Source organism: Haliotis cracherodii, unplaced genomic scaffold (genome assembly GCF_022045235.1).
Source record: "Haliotis cracherodii isolate W230 unplaced genomic scaffold, xgHalCrac1.p SCAF_8, whole genome shotgun sequence".
Taxonomy (NCBI): Eukaryota; Metazoa; Mollusca; class Gastropoda; order Lepetellida; family Haliotidae; genus Haliotis; species Haliotis cracherodii.
This window is the reverse complement of record NW_027266341.1, coordinates 11,596,179-11,611,998: the sequence shown is the minus strand read 5'-3', so window position 1 is coordinate 11,611,998 and position 15,820 is coordinate 11,596,179. Positions and strand designations below refer to the sequence as shown.

The window sequence follows — 15,820 nt, the reverse complement described above, 5'->3', positions numbered from 1 at the left end:
ATGATTATGTTAACTTGGGCCTTGTCGGTCGTAACATACTTTCGTCGTAACGTACATACTTTTTTGTGGGATGACAGCTGTCTGGAACAGAATTGGTTTAATTAAGCCGATTTCGCTTTTTCAGTTTGTGCATTCTACCAAAGACAACATCAAGCACTGACTTAGCCCACTCTGAAAGGCATTCGACAGATTGTTCCTCTCATCTTTTGGCCCATTTCGACAGCCTCCATTTAAAGTTGTGATCCCAATTGTTGGAAGGCTGTTCACGATATTTTGGTCAATAATTGAATAACTGACGAAGGTGATAATAGAATAATAATAATAGAAAATAAACAACTATGATGATTATATGACCAATTTGTTGGCAACCACAAGTGGCGGAATGTACATCATGGGCTGCCAAGTCCACGTTTTGCAACACTTTCATATCTGTGCACAACATGGATGAAATGGTGTTCGTATAGAAAAATGAAATGGAGCGTGATATTTGTCTGAGAATGTTACTTAACTTTAAGCCATCAAAAACATATTATGTTTTGATATAGTGAAGTCTGTTTCTGGATTTGCCAAACTAGTTACATCGGGGAAATTGTTTCGTTCACAGAACGAGAGACGTCATAGAACATGTAAAAGGAATATGGATCAACAAGATTCTTTGTAATCTACGACTACATATATCATTGTTTGATCATGATACTCATGAAATATCTTGAGGTAAACACTTTCGTTCAGGATTACCTCAAGAGTACGTCACCGTATGTGACAACACATTGGTTTCAAATATCTGAGGTCGAAATTGCTGACACGACAAAAGTGATGGCAGACGTTTTTAGTTTTGATACAATGTTGTCTCGAGGGAATAAGCTCTTAAGAGGAATAAAGGGCAACATCTGCAGCATATGTTTAACCTAAGCTTCATGTATATCGATGATCCTCAAGATGGATTTGATAGTATATTGCTCGATACGAAGGAGAAATGTACCATTAGAAAATCGAAACCATTACTATTGTTCTGCAGCTTGGTACAGAATATGCCTTTGGAATGAATTTCTATGAGCATATCCAGATAAGACATTGACAATCGTTTCTCGGTTCTTTCTGTGATGTCCAGCTCAGGGTGGATAGATGAGACGAAGTTACTCGTGTACCATGGCATCGTTAACAGAATATACGGGGCAGCGTGTGCTTTCTGTAATGTTACTGAGGTAAAAGATTTGATTCACATGCATGCGAGATGCATAACAGCTAGAAGAAGGGTACAGTTAGTACCCATAGAGATGCTTACTACTTGCAAAAAGGTATCCCCAAAATGGCCAAAATATTGTGAATGATGACATCCAGAAACTCATATTTCTTACATACAAATCAACAAAAGTTGGTTGGTTTGTTGTTTAACGCCGCACGCAGCAATATTCCAGCTATATGACGGCGGTCTGTAAATAATCGAGTCTGGACCAGACAATCCAGTGATTGATATCATTAGCATCGATCCACGCAATTGGGTCAGCGAGCCTGACCACCCGATCCCGTTAGTCGCCTTTTACGACAAGCATAGTCACCTTTTACGGCAAGCATGGGTTTCTGAAGACCTATTCTACCCCGGAATCTTCACGGGTCCATAGTACTCAAATGGACAACACACCTGACAGAGATTATTTTTACTGAACGTTGTAATTAAATGCCGCACTGTGTCCACGAACATTTGGCGATTTGCTGTATTGATGCATAATAATACGATTCTTTATATGTGGTTGCATGGGAATGTAGAATAGGCAAATAATCAAATTTATATATATATATAAGTTCAGAATGTTGTTGACATCAATGTTTGTTACTCTTTTGCAAGCATTCCTTTCTTTTGACTCCTAAAATTGGTCGTGGCTAAGTGGGTAGCAATTGCGTAAACCATGATTTCAAGTGTATAGTGATCATAACCTTTGATTCTGTATTTATTTACATATGGGTTGAAGTAGTTATTCGGAACTATTTTGAAAATGTTTAGGTCATATCACACATACAGTATCGTGAACCAAAGCTTTCGGTGTTCCTATATTCACGGAGCATCATTGTGTGAATAATTGTGTTAATTGTGTGAGTGGTGGGTCTACAGCTTGGACAGGACATCCTTACGCATTTCGTGAAATCTGGTGTCATTACTGGTTTCATATATACTCTTCAAAAAAGAAATGCAAAACCAGATTTGTGTGAGGTTGGAAAATACATTTATACGAGGAACCGTACAAGGTATTGAGCCCAAAATGTTGTGAAGAGAACAATTGGTGATTGTAGTCAGTTATCGGTACATAGGAAAAGTCCAAGGTGAAGGTCAGCTACCATCAATAACACTTATGTCCCTCGTTGGAATGGGTAGCGGTTTGACATCTCCTGCCGAGTATGCGAATCACATCCTGGTGAATGGTAGCCCACTCGGCCTACCACGCAAAAGCCAACTGCTGCGATGTCTGGGGTTGTGGTTGACGTCGGCAAAGCCGTCTATCCAATTCATCTCACAGGTGCTCTATCGGGTTCACATCCGGGGATCTGGAGGGCCAGGGGAGAACATCGACATTGTTGTTGTGTAGACAGGCTCTTGTGATCCGTGCTGTATGCGGTCGAGCGTTGTCCTGCTGGAATTGGGAGGACGTATTGTAGGAGGATTTCGTTGATATATCGTTGAGCCGTAAGATTGTCCTGGAAATGGATCAAACCTGTCGTGTCATAATGAGATATAGCCGCCCACGTCATAACTCTACTCCCCACCAAACCTGTCCACTTTCTGTACGCTGCTTCCGGCGTAACGTTCTCTCCGACGTCTGTAGACTCGTGCTCTTCCATCCCCTCGAGGGAGGAGAAATCTTGATTCGTCGCTGAACCACATATCCCTCCATCGCAGTTGAGGCCATACCCTGTGTTGACGACACCAAGCAGTCGTTGTTGACGATGTTGTCGACTCAATATGACGCGTAAAACACTACGTCTTGCTCGTAGACCTGTTGCTTCTAAACGGTTCTGTACGGTCTGGACGGAGATTCTGCGCAGTCCGGGTATTTGGGATGCGGTTGATGTGGCTGTGGTCATCCTTTTACGTAGGTGGCGCTGATCGGATATAGCAATCTTTGGCGGGGATGGTTATTCTTGGTCGTCCTGACCTTTGCCGATCACGTGTTGACCCATGCTGAAACCGATCCCATAGCCTTGTGATGGTGCTAGGCTATCCATAGAAAACCCTGGCTACAGCTGATCGGGGTTCTCCTGTCTGCAAGCGGCCTATAAGGTTGTTTCTTGGCACTTCTGTTATTTTTGGCTTCTTTTTGAACTATCACTGTTCGATTGGCGCAGATGCCAGGCAATCCAAAACCCTGCTCTTAAATACCGCTCATAGTGCTGTTGCACGTGCACTACTTGCAGCTCCATGGCCCTTTTAATAATGCACTGGGTGCGTTTTTCCGAATCGTACGTATTTCCCGACTAATGGTTCGCATGTCCTTGTTGTGATCACTGATACTATAACACATTAAATCTCTTCGTTTTGCACCTCTTGGTCCGCTAAATTTGCTTTTATGGCCAAAAATATCTGTTTTGCGTTTTCACTGCTATTTTGCCTTTTACGTTAATTTTTACCGTTAGCGTTTCACATTTTCTTTATCTTTGTCTTGATAATTATTAAAAGTTTTGTACCAGGACTGTATTTCAAGACAAAAAAATTATATAAACATCTTCAGTATAATTACATGTAGTTACGACCATACGTAATTGTGGCATGATTAAAGTCACGCCTCGGGCAATTTCCTCTAAAACTTCGCCCAGCTAACACTATTTGACTGCCCAAGCCACATTGCGTAATTATGCTGATTGGTTTGGTTGAAATGAAGGCTTGCAAGCTGAAATAATGCATCCCTCGTTCATGTATGCATTTCATTCCTAATCACTTCTTTGAAACGTTTCGATTGTTATTTCTGAACAAGATATTTGTTTTATACTTCCTTTCTTCTGCGTAATTATTGTATGTATTGTCAGCGCCGTTAACTACCACACGGTTGCGTTCTAGTAAACATTATTGTCGTTGTAATTGTATTGATATCAGGTCAAGCTACGAGGTGTATGTTTGTATAGAACTCTAAGCAGTAATGCTCAAATGGACAACACACCTGACAGAGATTATTTTTACAGAACGTTGTAATTAAATGCCGCACTGTGTCCACGAACATTTGGCGATTTGCTGTACTGATGCATAATAATACGATTCTTTATATGTGGTTGCATGGGAATGTAGAATAGGCAAATAATCAAATTTATATATATATATATATATATATATATATATATATAAGTTCAGAATGTTGTTGACATCAATGTTTGTTACTTTTTTGCAAGCATTCCTTTCTTTTGACTCCTAAAATTGGTCGTAGCTAAGTGGGTAGCAATTGCGTAAACCATGATTTCAAGTGTATAGTGATCATAACCTTTGATTCTGTATTTATTTACAGATGGGTTGAAGTAGTTATTCGGAACTATTTTGACAATGTTTAGGTCATATCACACATACAGTATCATAAACTAAAGCTTTCGGTGTTCCTATATTCACGGAGCATCATTGTGTGAATAATTGTGTTAATTGTGTGAGTGGTGGGTCTACAGCTTGGACAGGATATCCTTACGCATTTCGTAAACATATGGTGTCATTACTGGTTTCATATATACTCTTCAAAAAAGAAATGCAAAACCAGATTTGTGTGAGGTTGGAAAATACATTTATCTGAAAGTCTGTGTGGATGGCATATCTACCAGTTTTAAAGCAAATGATGAGTACCTCTACTTCTGAAACAATACAGTGCCCAAACTACCATGTGCTTAATAGACATGCCTTATCAATATACCTTTTTTATCTGAAAAAATGATACACAAAAATTAATCATATCATATGTACTTTTATGGGGATACCACCACACTGCTGATCCGGGTTGGGATGTGTTTTCGGCAACCCATAGTTGTCGTCTGAGGCGAGTAAAGGGATCGGGTATGGCGCAAATCGATGCTTATGATGTCACTCACTAGATTGTCTGAGCTATACTATAGTACATGTATGTACAGACCGCAGCGTAGATGTGTAACCGAGATTGTGTGGGTATCAAGGAAGAACAGACACAGACTACGGGTGCGAGTCTATCTTAATTTATCTCATAAAGTGACACCCTGAAACACATGAATGGGAATAAGTAATAGTTTCAGGATAGACAAATACACATATATAAATAAATAAAACCAATTTATGTCATGCCATTTCAATTACAAAAGGGATAATTCTAATATCATTCCTCAGAAAACATACGCAATACATGATACTGTACAGAAATAATGATATATCCATTAACACATTTTGAATGAGGCAACCAGCAAAGAACGAGAAGGCAAATACTTCATACCAACGCACAAGTTGCGATGAACGTTAAACACACTGCGTTAAAAAGATAGAGAACACTATGTATCCTACATAATTGCAATATATATTACACAAAAAAGTGAGTGAGTGAGTTTGGTTTAACGCCGCTTTTAACAGTATTCCAGTTATATCGCGGCGTGTCAGCTTAATGTGGGAGGAAAGCCCCAAGTGATGCAGGTCTCAGACGTTTACCACTTCGGAGAAACCCATAAGCACGGGTATGGTGCTGACAAACCTAGAAACATAATCGGGGTGATCCGGGATTCGAACCCACAGTCATAGGTGCCCAATGGACGCAACTCTGCATAGCAAATCGCGGCGCCTTAGACGACTGGGCCACCCGTGCTCCCCACACAATAATAATTCACGTCCTCGGGAGAAATAAATCGCTGCTGTAAAACAAATAAACAAACCGCATTCAGAATATTCTAAATGCGCATATGTATGTATGTATGTATGTATGTATGTATGTATGTATGTATGTATGTATGTATGTATGTATGTATGTATGTATGTATGTATGTATGTATGTGTGTGTGTGTGTGTGTGTGTGTATGTATGTATGTATGTATGTATGTATGTATGTATGTATACAAAAATAAGATTGAATGAGGCATTGTATACATTACTAATGAACTGCATGACGATAATGCATATGACATGTCAGGTCATACCTCTGTCATTTGTCCATTCATTCGTTCTTTCATCCAAGTACTTATTACACGGTAACTAGGGCATTAAAGCATATGTGTTATGAGTATTGATGCTGAATAGTATTAAACTTATGCATAAACGCCACTGCACAAAATATACACAACTACGCAAGTATACAATGGTCATTCTAGCAAACATTATTTTATAGTAAGTGTACAGCACTTAAAACATTATTCTACTAATTATACTTACATCTGTTGTTTATTGCTACCTGTGTCCTGTGATGTGATCTGAGACGTGCTCTGGTTGTTGTGAAGTGCACTGGCTGACGTGTAAGAAGCGTTTTGTATTTTAAAACAAGCCAATCAGCACAAGGCGTAGCATGAGAACATAACACAGGAAATTACACAACATATTCACCTTAACACTTTTAACGTTATTTCACGACTGACAAAGAGTCCATCATTACAGGTAGAAGGGAGGTCAAAGGGCATTGTCAGAATCGTAGGGTTTTGCCACTTTATTTACACAAGAAAACGTTGATGCAGAAAATGCAGCTTGATTATACTACACGTAGCTTCTGCATGCCAGAAGTGAAAGGCATGAAGCTACATAATGATATTTACCAGTTTTAAAAAGAGGTTGGCATGCAAAACATAAAATTTAGTACGAGTGTTCATCCATACACTTGCATCATTTGCGTAACAGCGACGTTTCGGTTTAGATCCTTACTCTGTTGTCAACAGTATAAGGATCTATACCGAAACATGACTATTACAGTGAAAAAAGGAAGTTGTTCTCCATAAGCTTTTGTCAAGTTAGCATCCGTCAACTTCTAAGAAATGTCCATCAAACACTTCATGTATTCAAGTTTAAATTCGATCAGACCAGCAAGGAGAGAAAAGAAAAGAAACAATACTAATAAATTGTATAATATTGTTAAAAAATGAACGGTACCAATAACAGATACATATATTAATGCTCATTGTGATTAAAAATTATTGCATGAATATTTCGGCTTCGTTTTCCGTTGATGTGTGTGAAGCCCATTTCTGGTGTCCCCCGATGTGTTAATGCTGGCGTAAAACCACACTCACTCACTCGATTTCCGTTGCGACCTTGTCTTTAACGGAAAACAAGATTGTATTGCTTTGGTTTATTCTACTGCTTGAACTTAGAATGTACCATGAAGTAATTGGGACTTTTTCACATGATTGTAAGATAGCCTTCACCATTTGTTGTGTAGTTTGTTAATTATAATTACCTACTTGTGTCTAGAGTCAGTGTTTTATGTTATGAAGATGTTGACATTTGTATTTGAAACGCTTTAGGCCTTTAATTCAATTAGAAATTCCCCAAGGTTTTAAATGTTTAATACCCAGGTCTTCACCTCCAAGACCATACTTTACGAGAATCAATGGTTTGTATGGGTCGATATTCACGATCTTCAACTTCCATTATGTTTCCTTATAGTACTTTGTGTGTTACAAACGTATGCACTTAGGACATTGGAATCTTAACCTCTAACGAATTAATAAACACGATTCCAATCTGCTAATGTATAGATCAGCTACTCTAAACAATCAGCCTCTATTGTTTTAACACGTGTTGAAGAGTAGTTCTCAATAGTCGCAGTGTTAATCATCTTAAGAAATCAATCAACATTATAATGCCTTCTGAAAATGTAAATTAATATGATTAATATTGGCTCTTTCCTTTTCACGTTGCGATTAATGTCGTGAATCAATATCCCTCGTACTTAATAGCAAACCAGCTATACGTGACAAGACTTATTCTCAATGCTAAAAGAAAGACATACCGGGCATTGTTTAGACGGTCGCTTGAAAAAATGAAGACATTGTCTTATACGGATATATTGTTCAAACATTCCTATTGGATCATAGCAGCCTTAAGCAAAACAAAATAATTTGCAGTTATTATGCCGCTATAACAACTGCTAAAAATCCGATAAACAAATAAATGGTTCATTCTAACTGGCTGCTTTTCGGCAATTGCTCCATATTTGCCATAGTTTTCAAAGTTGACTCCAGCAACACAACATTATGGGAAGTATAAATTGACATTAACAAAACTGTTTCCATAATCACAAGAAATATCTGCGAGAAGCAACGCCCATTGCATGGAAATAACTATAGTCTAAAAAGTCTTTTAGGATATTATGAATGATTTAGTCTACCCAGTTTGTTCATTCAAGAAATAAAAAGAAGTTACTGAGACAAAAATGTCTTTATGAGTTAAACAATGTATTTAAAAATTGACTTTCACTTTGTGTGAGGGCCAAACTGCGACGAGGGCCAAACTGCGAGCTTGAGATGTTTACAATGTTTGGCCCTCACTCTATGAAGGTTCATACTCCAATGAACTCACACAATGTGAAAGTCAATTCTTATAATTTTTTATCTCAATTTCTTACCTCAAAGGATGTAGGCCAAGATCTTAACACAATTTTATTTAGTACGTGTGACTTCATGTTTACACTGACAGCCATACAAAAACCAGCTATATCGCGGAGTAAAATAGTTCCTCAAAAAAGAGAGGTTACATGAGCGTATAGATGCACAACTTGCTCTTCAGAAACATCTTATGCAGCAGATGTGTTCAAATCATATCCTCATTAGATGAGAAACTTCTTTAAAGAACTACCTCGGTAAGTCAGTCACAATGACAGCACGTCGTAATACATTTACATCAAGTACAAGACGTCAAAATGGCCGACACGATCAACGTGACGGGAGAGATTTCCGAAGTTGTTAATGAACCTGTGGGGGTTACATGTGTCATTATTGATCAACTGGCCGATCATTGAAAGGTGAATAAACATGCGTCAAACAAACACTAATGTAAATTCATAGATTGCTAGAGACAATCATTGTCAGCCTTGACACGAATCGAGTCGATACTACGATAGTTTAGATGTGCATTTCTTCCTTTATTCATAACGTGTGTTTATTCGTGTATGGGAGGCCATAGGCCCCTGTACATTTCAGTTATATATAGTAATATACAATTGAGACAATTTACATTGCAAACAATCTTAAGGGTAGAATATTAGGACTTGGTACGTAATAATAGGGCTTCCTTCACATACTTAGCTACATTTCTGAGTATACAGTCATTTTTGCTATTTAAGAGATTACTAAAAGTCTTAATACATGGATTGTTATAGAATCTTACAGGAATATACTTTTGTCTTAATGTTGCGTAAAACGGGCAGACAAACACAAAATAGACTTCGTCCTCAATACAACCATTGTTACATAGCCGACAAAAGCGTTGTGAAGAATCAATATCCTCTCTTCTGCCCAGATTACTCCGTATAGGCAATTCACTTAATCGCAACAGGCACATCATACGTCTATGGTCTCTATTTCTGAAAGCTGTAACATAATATTCCATATCCAATAATATCTTGACGTGTGAATAATACCTTAATTTACGAGACTCATAAATTTTCATCTGTATACTCTGTTTGTTGCAATCCAACAAACGTTGTCTAAACAGCTGCAAGAAACACTTAACATCACCAATATTCTGTTCGTACCACACATTACCAAATCCATATATGTCGAGTAAATATTTAACATGAGTTGCCCAAGTAATTCTACTACATTCATCCAGCTTCTTCATTAACAAATAACACTGTCGGGGATATCTTTCATCATTCATTCTAATCAGTTTACACCAGTATTTAACACACTTCATATGATAATCCACATGCAAACCATTTCCTCCACATTCAGCTAATATTGCCGTACTTGATACATATTTACCAACTCCAAAAAACAAATTTACAAAAGTTAGTATGAAAAGTTTCGACAATTTGACTACCTTTGCAGCCCCAGATCTCAGCACCATAAAGAAGAATGGGCTTTATCTTAATATCAAACAATTTAAATAAAATGTTAACTGGCATATTTACAAAGTGAAATTGCAATTGTTTAATGGCAAACAAAGCCTTATTGGCTTTTATCTTGAGAGTATCAATGCATTTAGTCCAAGACAATCTATTTGAAAACAGAACACCCAGATAACTATAGTAAGTACTAACATTTATACGTTTATCATTCAAAAACCATACACTTATGAACGTCAATTTCACTGTCATATGTGACCGACCTCTTGTCCAATGGAAAAGCCGTATATCGTGTAAACTTCAAATTAAAAACTTATACACCATTTTTCATGCGACGTGAGTATTAATTTTATACTCGAGTTGTACAGATACCGTGGTGAATATGTGTCCTGTTAACTAAATTGGATATCGACTTTACAAATTGCTACATGATGGCGGCATACAGTTTCAGGAATAAAACTTGTTATTGATTCGACGTTCAAAAGAGAAAAACAAAAGGAAGAAAACATCCTTGCTTCGATATTGATTATGCAGGGTATGTTTAGTTTGACGTTGGCTCTTTAGTTTCTGGTTACTTGGACACTGACAGCGGGAAGCGGGTGAGGACATCGGCAAACAGTAACGGTAAGCATGACACTGATCAAACTGCAGCTTTAAGACATATTGCATCAATATATGTGCAAATAGCGAACTTCATATGTTCATATGTTTATGTTCATTTTTGTAATAAAAAAGTGGTATTATACGAACATAAATGTATTTCAGTATGTGTAATATAAAATAACCATTATTTTATAGTCTGATAGCTTTAGTGTTCTCCAACTACTTTCAAACAAATCTGTGATATATTACTGGTGATTGTACTGTTCTTTGAGGACATCTTTGTATTCTGGTGATTGGACGTTTTACGCAATCGTGTGTGTGTGTGTGTGTGTGTGTGTGTGTGTGTGTGAGAGAGAGAGAGAGAGAGAGAGAGAGAGAGAGAGAGAGAGAGTGTGTGTGAGAGAGAGAGTGTGTGTGTGTGTATGACAAATGACATGTTTTATTTTGATGAATCATATTATTCACGAAAGAAAGGAGTATCCATGGGTACTAAGGTAGATTTCTAGAGAATATGTTTTATGATAAGGTGAGAGATACTCTTGGGGAATCTACGAAAGAGCAAATTAAACATTCATGACTGTTTTATCATAATAGAAACCAGTAAAAATCAACTTAAAGCTATACATGAATTTCTAAATTCACTTAATGCGTCACTCAATTTCACTATGAAAAGAAGCGAATCCAGTTTAACCTTTCTCGATGTAAGAATCAATTTAATATCTGGGAGATTTTACAAACCGATGTCTTTTTTAAAGATACTGATACGCACAAAAATTTGGACTTTGGATCATGTCACCCGTATCATACAAAACGTAATATCCTTTACTGACGTATTTGTACCATTATTTCTGGAAATGATGTTAAAACTACCCGCCTTGCTGAACTTAAGACTTTCCTATTTTTGCATCAAAATTATCCCGCAATGCTAATTGAAGATAGCATAGGCAAGGTGCCTAGTATTGAGCGACCAAAACTAAAGGAAAAGTCTGAAGAAAACGGGGAATAATTTAACTCTAGTATCTACCTTCAACCCTAATCATGAAAAGAAACATTGTCCATGGTGAAACGATAGCTTCCTATTTCGAATGAAAGTATTAAAATTGAGCAAATAAAAAATTATCAACAGCAAAAGACATTCTAAACGATTCTAGGTTTATCGGCAACGTTTCAGAATTATCACTGGTGATTTGATGACAAACAGATACCCATGATCACTAATATACTATTTTTGAAATCCAGTTCTTCGAGTAAATATCCGATATTTAGATTTCTAAACACACAGTAAATAATACCGTGAATGGTGATTTAGAAACAATGACGAGATTTACGATATACCGTAATCCCATAAACCGATAATCTTCAGAGGTCACTTTCAATAATTTTGCTTTGCCTAAATTAAAAGTGGATGATATCACAGCGACTTACCCACAGAATTTAAAACTTGTTGGCAGTATTAGATCTAGTGTGCATGATGTATTTTGAATAATCGACTTCGAAGTAAGGGTTGACGAGGAGGGACATATATGTCGCTGTGGCATCCGAGGGGTTTACACTCTAAAAAAATATAACGTTCAACACAGACGTAGGTGAATATTCGACTGAAGCACGAGCAAGTTATGGATGACTGACACTCAGGAAAGTAGTCCGTCACAATCCGACCTCAGATCATCACCATGGAGTAGCCAATCACGGGTCTGGAATTTGATCTCACACATATGTTTGATACCAGTTATCTCAAATGGATTTCTCACCCACAGGTGTGTAAGAAAACTTCATGGCCTGATGAGACTCATACGCGGTACGAGTTGAATGCGCAAATATAAGCATACATAATTATATAACTGTGGGCTGCGTCCATCCGATTTTAGAAGGGACTAGTTATAGTTTCAAGAACCCGTATGGATACAAGGGCATATTGATGTCTTTGTCGTCTTGTTTGTACATGTTATCATAATTACATGCACGTCCTTTTGGACTTTTTCTAAATACTCATAAAAATGCTTTTATGGTGAGGTAGAGGTTAATACGGTGCTTTGAAAGTGTGCTGGTTGTGGGTAGCCCCATAACGTATGATGTTTCTTTTGTAGATGATGTACTACGGTCTCCTACAGATCTCACTTTTTATAGGTATGTTATTATTTATATTTATTTCTTAACACATTTTATCGTTTTTTCACAGATGGCAAATTATTCGAATGACGTCTTACATATTAGATGGCATAATGATTGTAACAAATTATCCCATGACTAATATGATATTGGCAACTTTTCTAACATCCTCCTGATGTTATAAACTCAGTGTTTGTTTTCATATATATTCAGGCACTTTACTGTTAAACATGTCCATGCATTTTCATTACATTTTGAAGAGCAAAGTTTGAATTTGTATGTAAATACACGCGACAAAGCCTTATATAATCTTTGTACAATTCGAACTATAATTAAGAACGTCTGTTTATCCATCACTATCAAATCATGCTACCGGGTGTTCGCGAAAATTTGAGAGAATCCTGCCCCACCACCCACCGGTGGGGCAGGACTAAACATTATTGAGGAAATAATGATTATTGATGTCAATTTGTATGTCAATTTTGCGATGTCAGTAAGTGGCGTTGCAATTATTATTAAATATAAGTGACAAAATCATAAGAATCTCCACTTTATGATGACGACTATATCATAAGCATTACCCGTGAAGATCTGGGTTCGAACTTCAGCTACCCATGCTTGTCGTAAGAGGCGACTAACTAGATCGGGGGATCAGACTCCCTGACTTGGTTTGTGGATCGATGCTCATGTTGTCAATCACTTGATTGTCTGGTCCTGACTCGAATATTTATAGACCGCCGTCATACAGCTAGAAAATTGCTCAGTTCGCCGTTACACAACAAACACACAAAGAAAAGAGACGAAGGCATGTCTATCGCCTCCGTATCTAACAAATTCAACGACTTATGTGTAATAATTTATCAGTATTTATGTTGATAAACTATTTGATATTCAAACCAATATTAAGCTGGGGTTTATGAAGGCCGTACAGAAAGTTAATATGACCACGGAGAGCTTGAAATTTGGTGTTCGTCTGGAGCCGAATGTGACGTCATTACGTTTGCGTCACAGTGAGCGCTATGACGCCATAATAGTGTCGTGCAGTGTCCTTCTACTTCCTTTTTGCTACAGGAAAAGCAGGACATGCTTACCCTTTTCGCGAACACCTGGTGTCATTTACTTATTACGCCAAATGGAATGTTTGGGCAGATAATCAATACTAATTATTCCCTTGGGTTGACGTTTCATAATTAATTCAGATCGACAGCCAACTCAATACAATCACTCAATTTCTTTGCTACGACCAAAGTGTTTATGTTTAATTTAAAGTATTGACCACGCTAAATTTAACAATTGAAACGTCGTGCAGCGCATTCGGTTCCAATTAATTTTTCATGTGATCGTTTTTTGTACACTCCTGAGTTGATCTACCGTATTCGACGTAATATGCGCCCACGGCGATATTTGCTAAGATATTGGCTAGTGAACAATACCTATTAGCAACCCTTCCGATTGATCAATGTACACAACACTTATTTATTAGCGTATAATACGCACTCGTGAGTTATATGCACTCTTAATTATTGGCAATTAAATTCTGGAAAATGTATCTCTCGAATATAAACATTACAGGCTGTCAGCATAAACCACAAAATTTATTTTTCAATATTCTAATAAGAGCCCCCTTTTTCTAATTTTGATAGCGCCCTGGTCGCTTATTACGTCGAAAACGGTATTTGTTCAGTTCAACTGAAATCGAGTTCCGTATTACACGTATGGCACAACTGTTGGCCACTCGCTGGAAACGGATGGTTCACATGCATGGGAATGAACTTCAAGGAAGAACTGTACTACAATTTAACAATCATAGGTGAATAAAGGGCTGCTATTAATCGATCTGATCCACTTGGCCCAAGGTTTCTTCTTTTGTTCCCACAATGAAAACCTACAACATTCAGCGGAGGCTTGAACAGTTCAGTGAACAAATATTAAAACAAAGAGTGACCTATGTTATAGAATATTGATCGAGGATTTGTTAAGATTTGAGTTACGTCAAATTACTTACCATCAAGGAGATGAGGAAGGTGCTTATGTTTTATAGCACTTCAATTATATAGCCTTTTGTACTGACCAATTCTTTCAATACATTGTACTTTCTTAACAGTTATATAAAAGCTTTAAAGACCTTGTTCGCGCGGCACTGGGTCCACCTCTGTCAATAGAAAATTGCGCAGAGGTGTAGAATATTGAATTTCCTATCTAGCAGTGTAAAATTCACTGCAAATATTAAGTTGTTTTGAATAATAGACACTGACACTGTTACTTTTTATCGTACACCGTTAACATTATTAATGCGAGTATAGAACCCTGGCCTAAAATGCGTCATGACATTTATGAGAGTAGTCTTGCAAAAATCACTGTAGACTCACAATTCAAAAATGTAGTATTGGCTGATAGACGTTCGACCGAATAATATCATTTGCTAATTTCAACTGTTCATCTAATTTATGTAATGTATTAATGTATGTTACATCGTTAATATTTTCATGGGCTTCTTCACTGAATGTATAGTGTGGAGGACTACTTCAGTTGAGGATAAGTAACATTGTAAATAATGATGATATTATATAATTGTCATTATTATTCCTTCAGATTGTTAAAAAAGTTATTATGTTTTCATATTAAACATAGAGAAAGAGGTATGGAGATTGTGGAGATTATTTTTTAGCATCGACATTGTTAACATAATTCTTAAAGATATTAGGTTTGTTTGTTTTTTTGTTTAATGCCGCACTCAGCAACTTAAGGATATTACAACATACATACATTTAGGTTCAGTTGTATTTTTAAACCTGATAAAGTGATATAAAAATGTATAGTCGCTATTCTTAAAAGTAAGCATATGTTAGATTTATCAACCAGAAATATTGCAGACCAAAGGATAATCATATATCATTACACTATTCTATGACGAAGTCAACGATATTTGTGTTTGCTATTGCTACATGATTGGTTATGACACGGATAAGTCATGATAAAGCAATGAGAAATTGACATTTGATGATATAAGACAACTACGCGATAAATCGCAAAGAACGAAGAAGAAGGAAGCGATATTTATTTCACGATAAAACTTTGTTCTCTCATGACGTCATTTATGGAGATTCGAAATGCACTCGCAACTTGAGGACGTTGTAAAT

General features: G+C 37.1%; 1 pseudogene; it reads right to left on the bottom strand.

Annotated features, from left to right (window-relative positions):
• Positions 1 to 9,163: 9,163 nt before the first annotated feature.
• Positions 9,164 to 10,220, bottom strand: LOC139450799 (uncharacterized; annotated as a pseudogene).
• Positions 10,221 to 15,820: the final 5,600 nt, after the last annotated feature.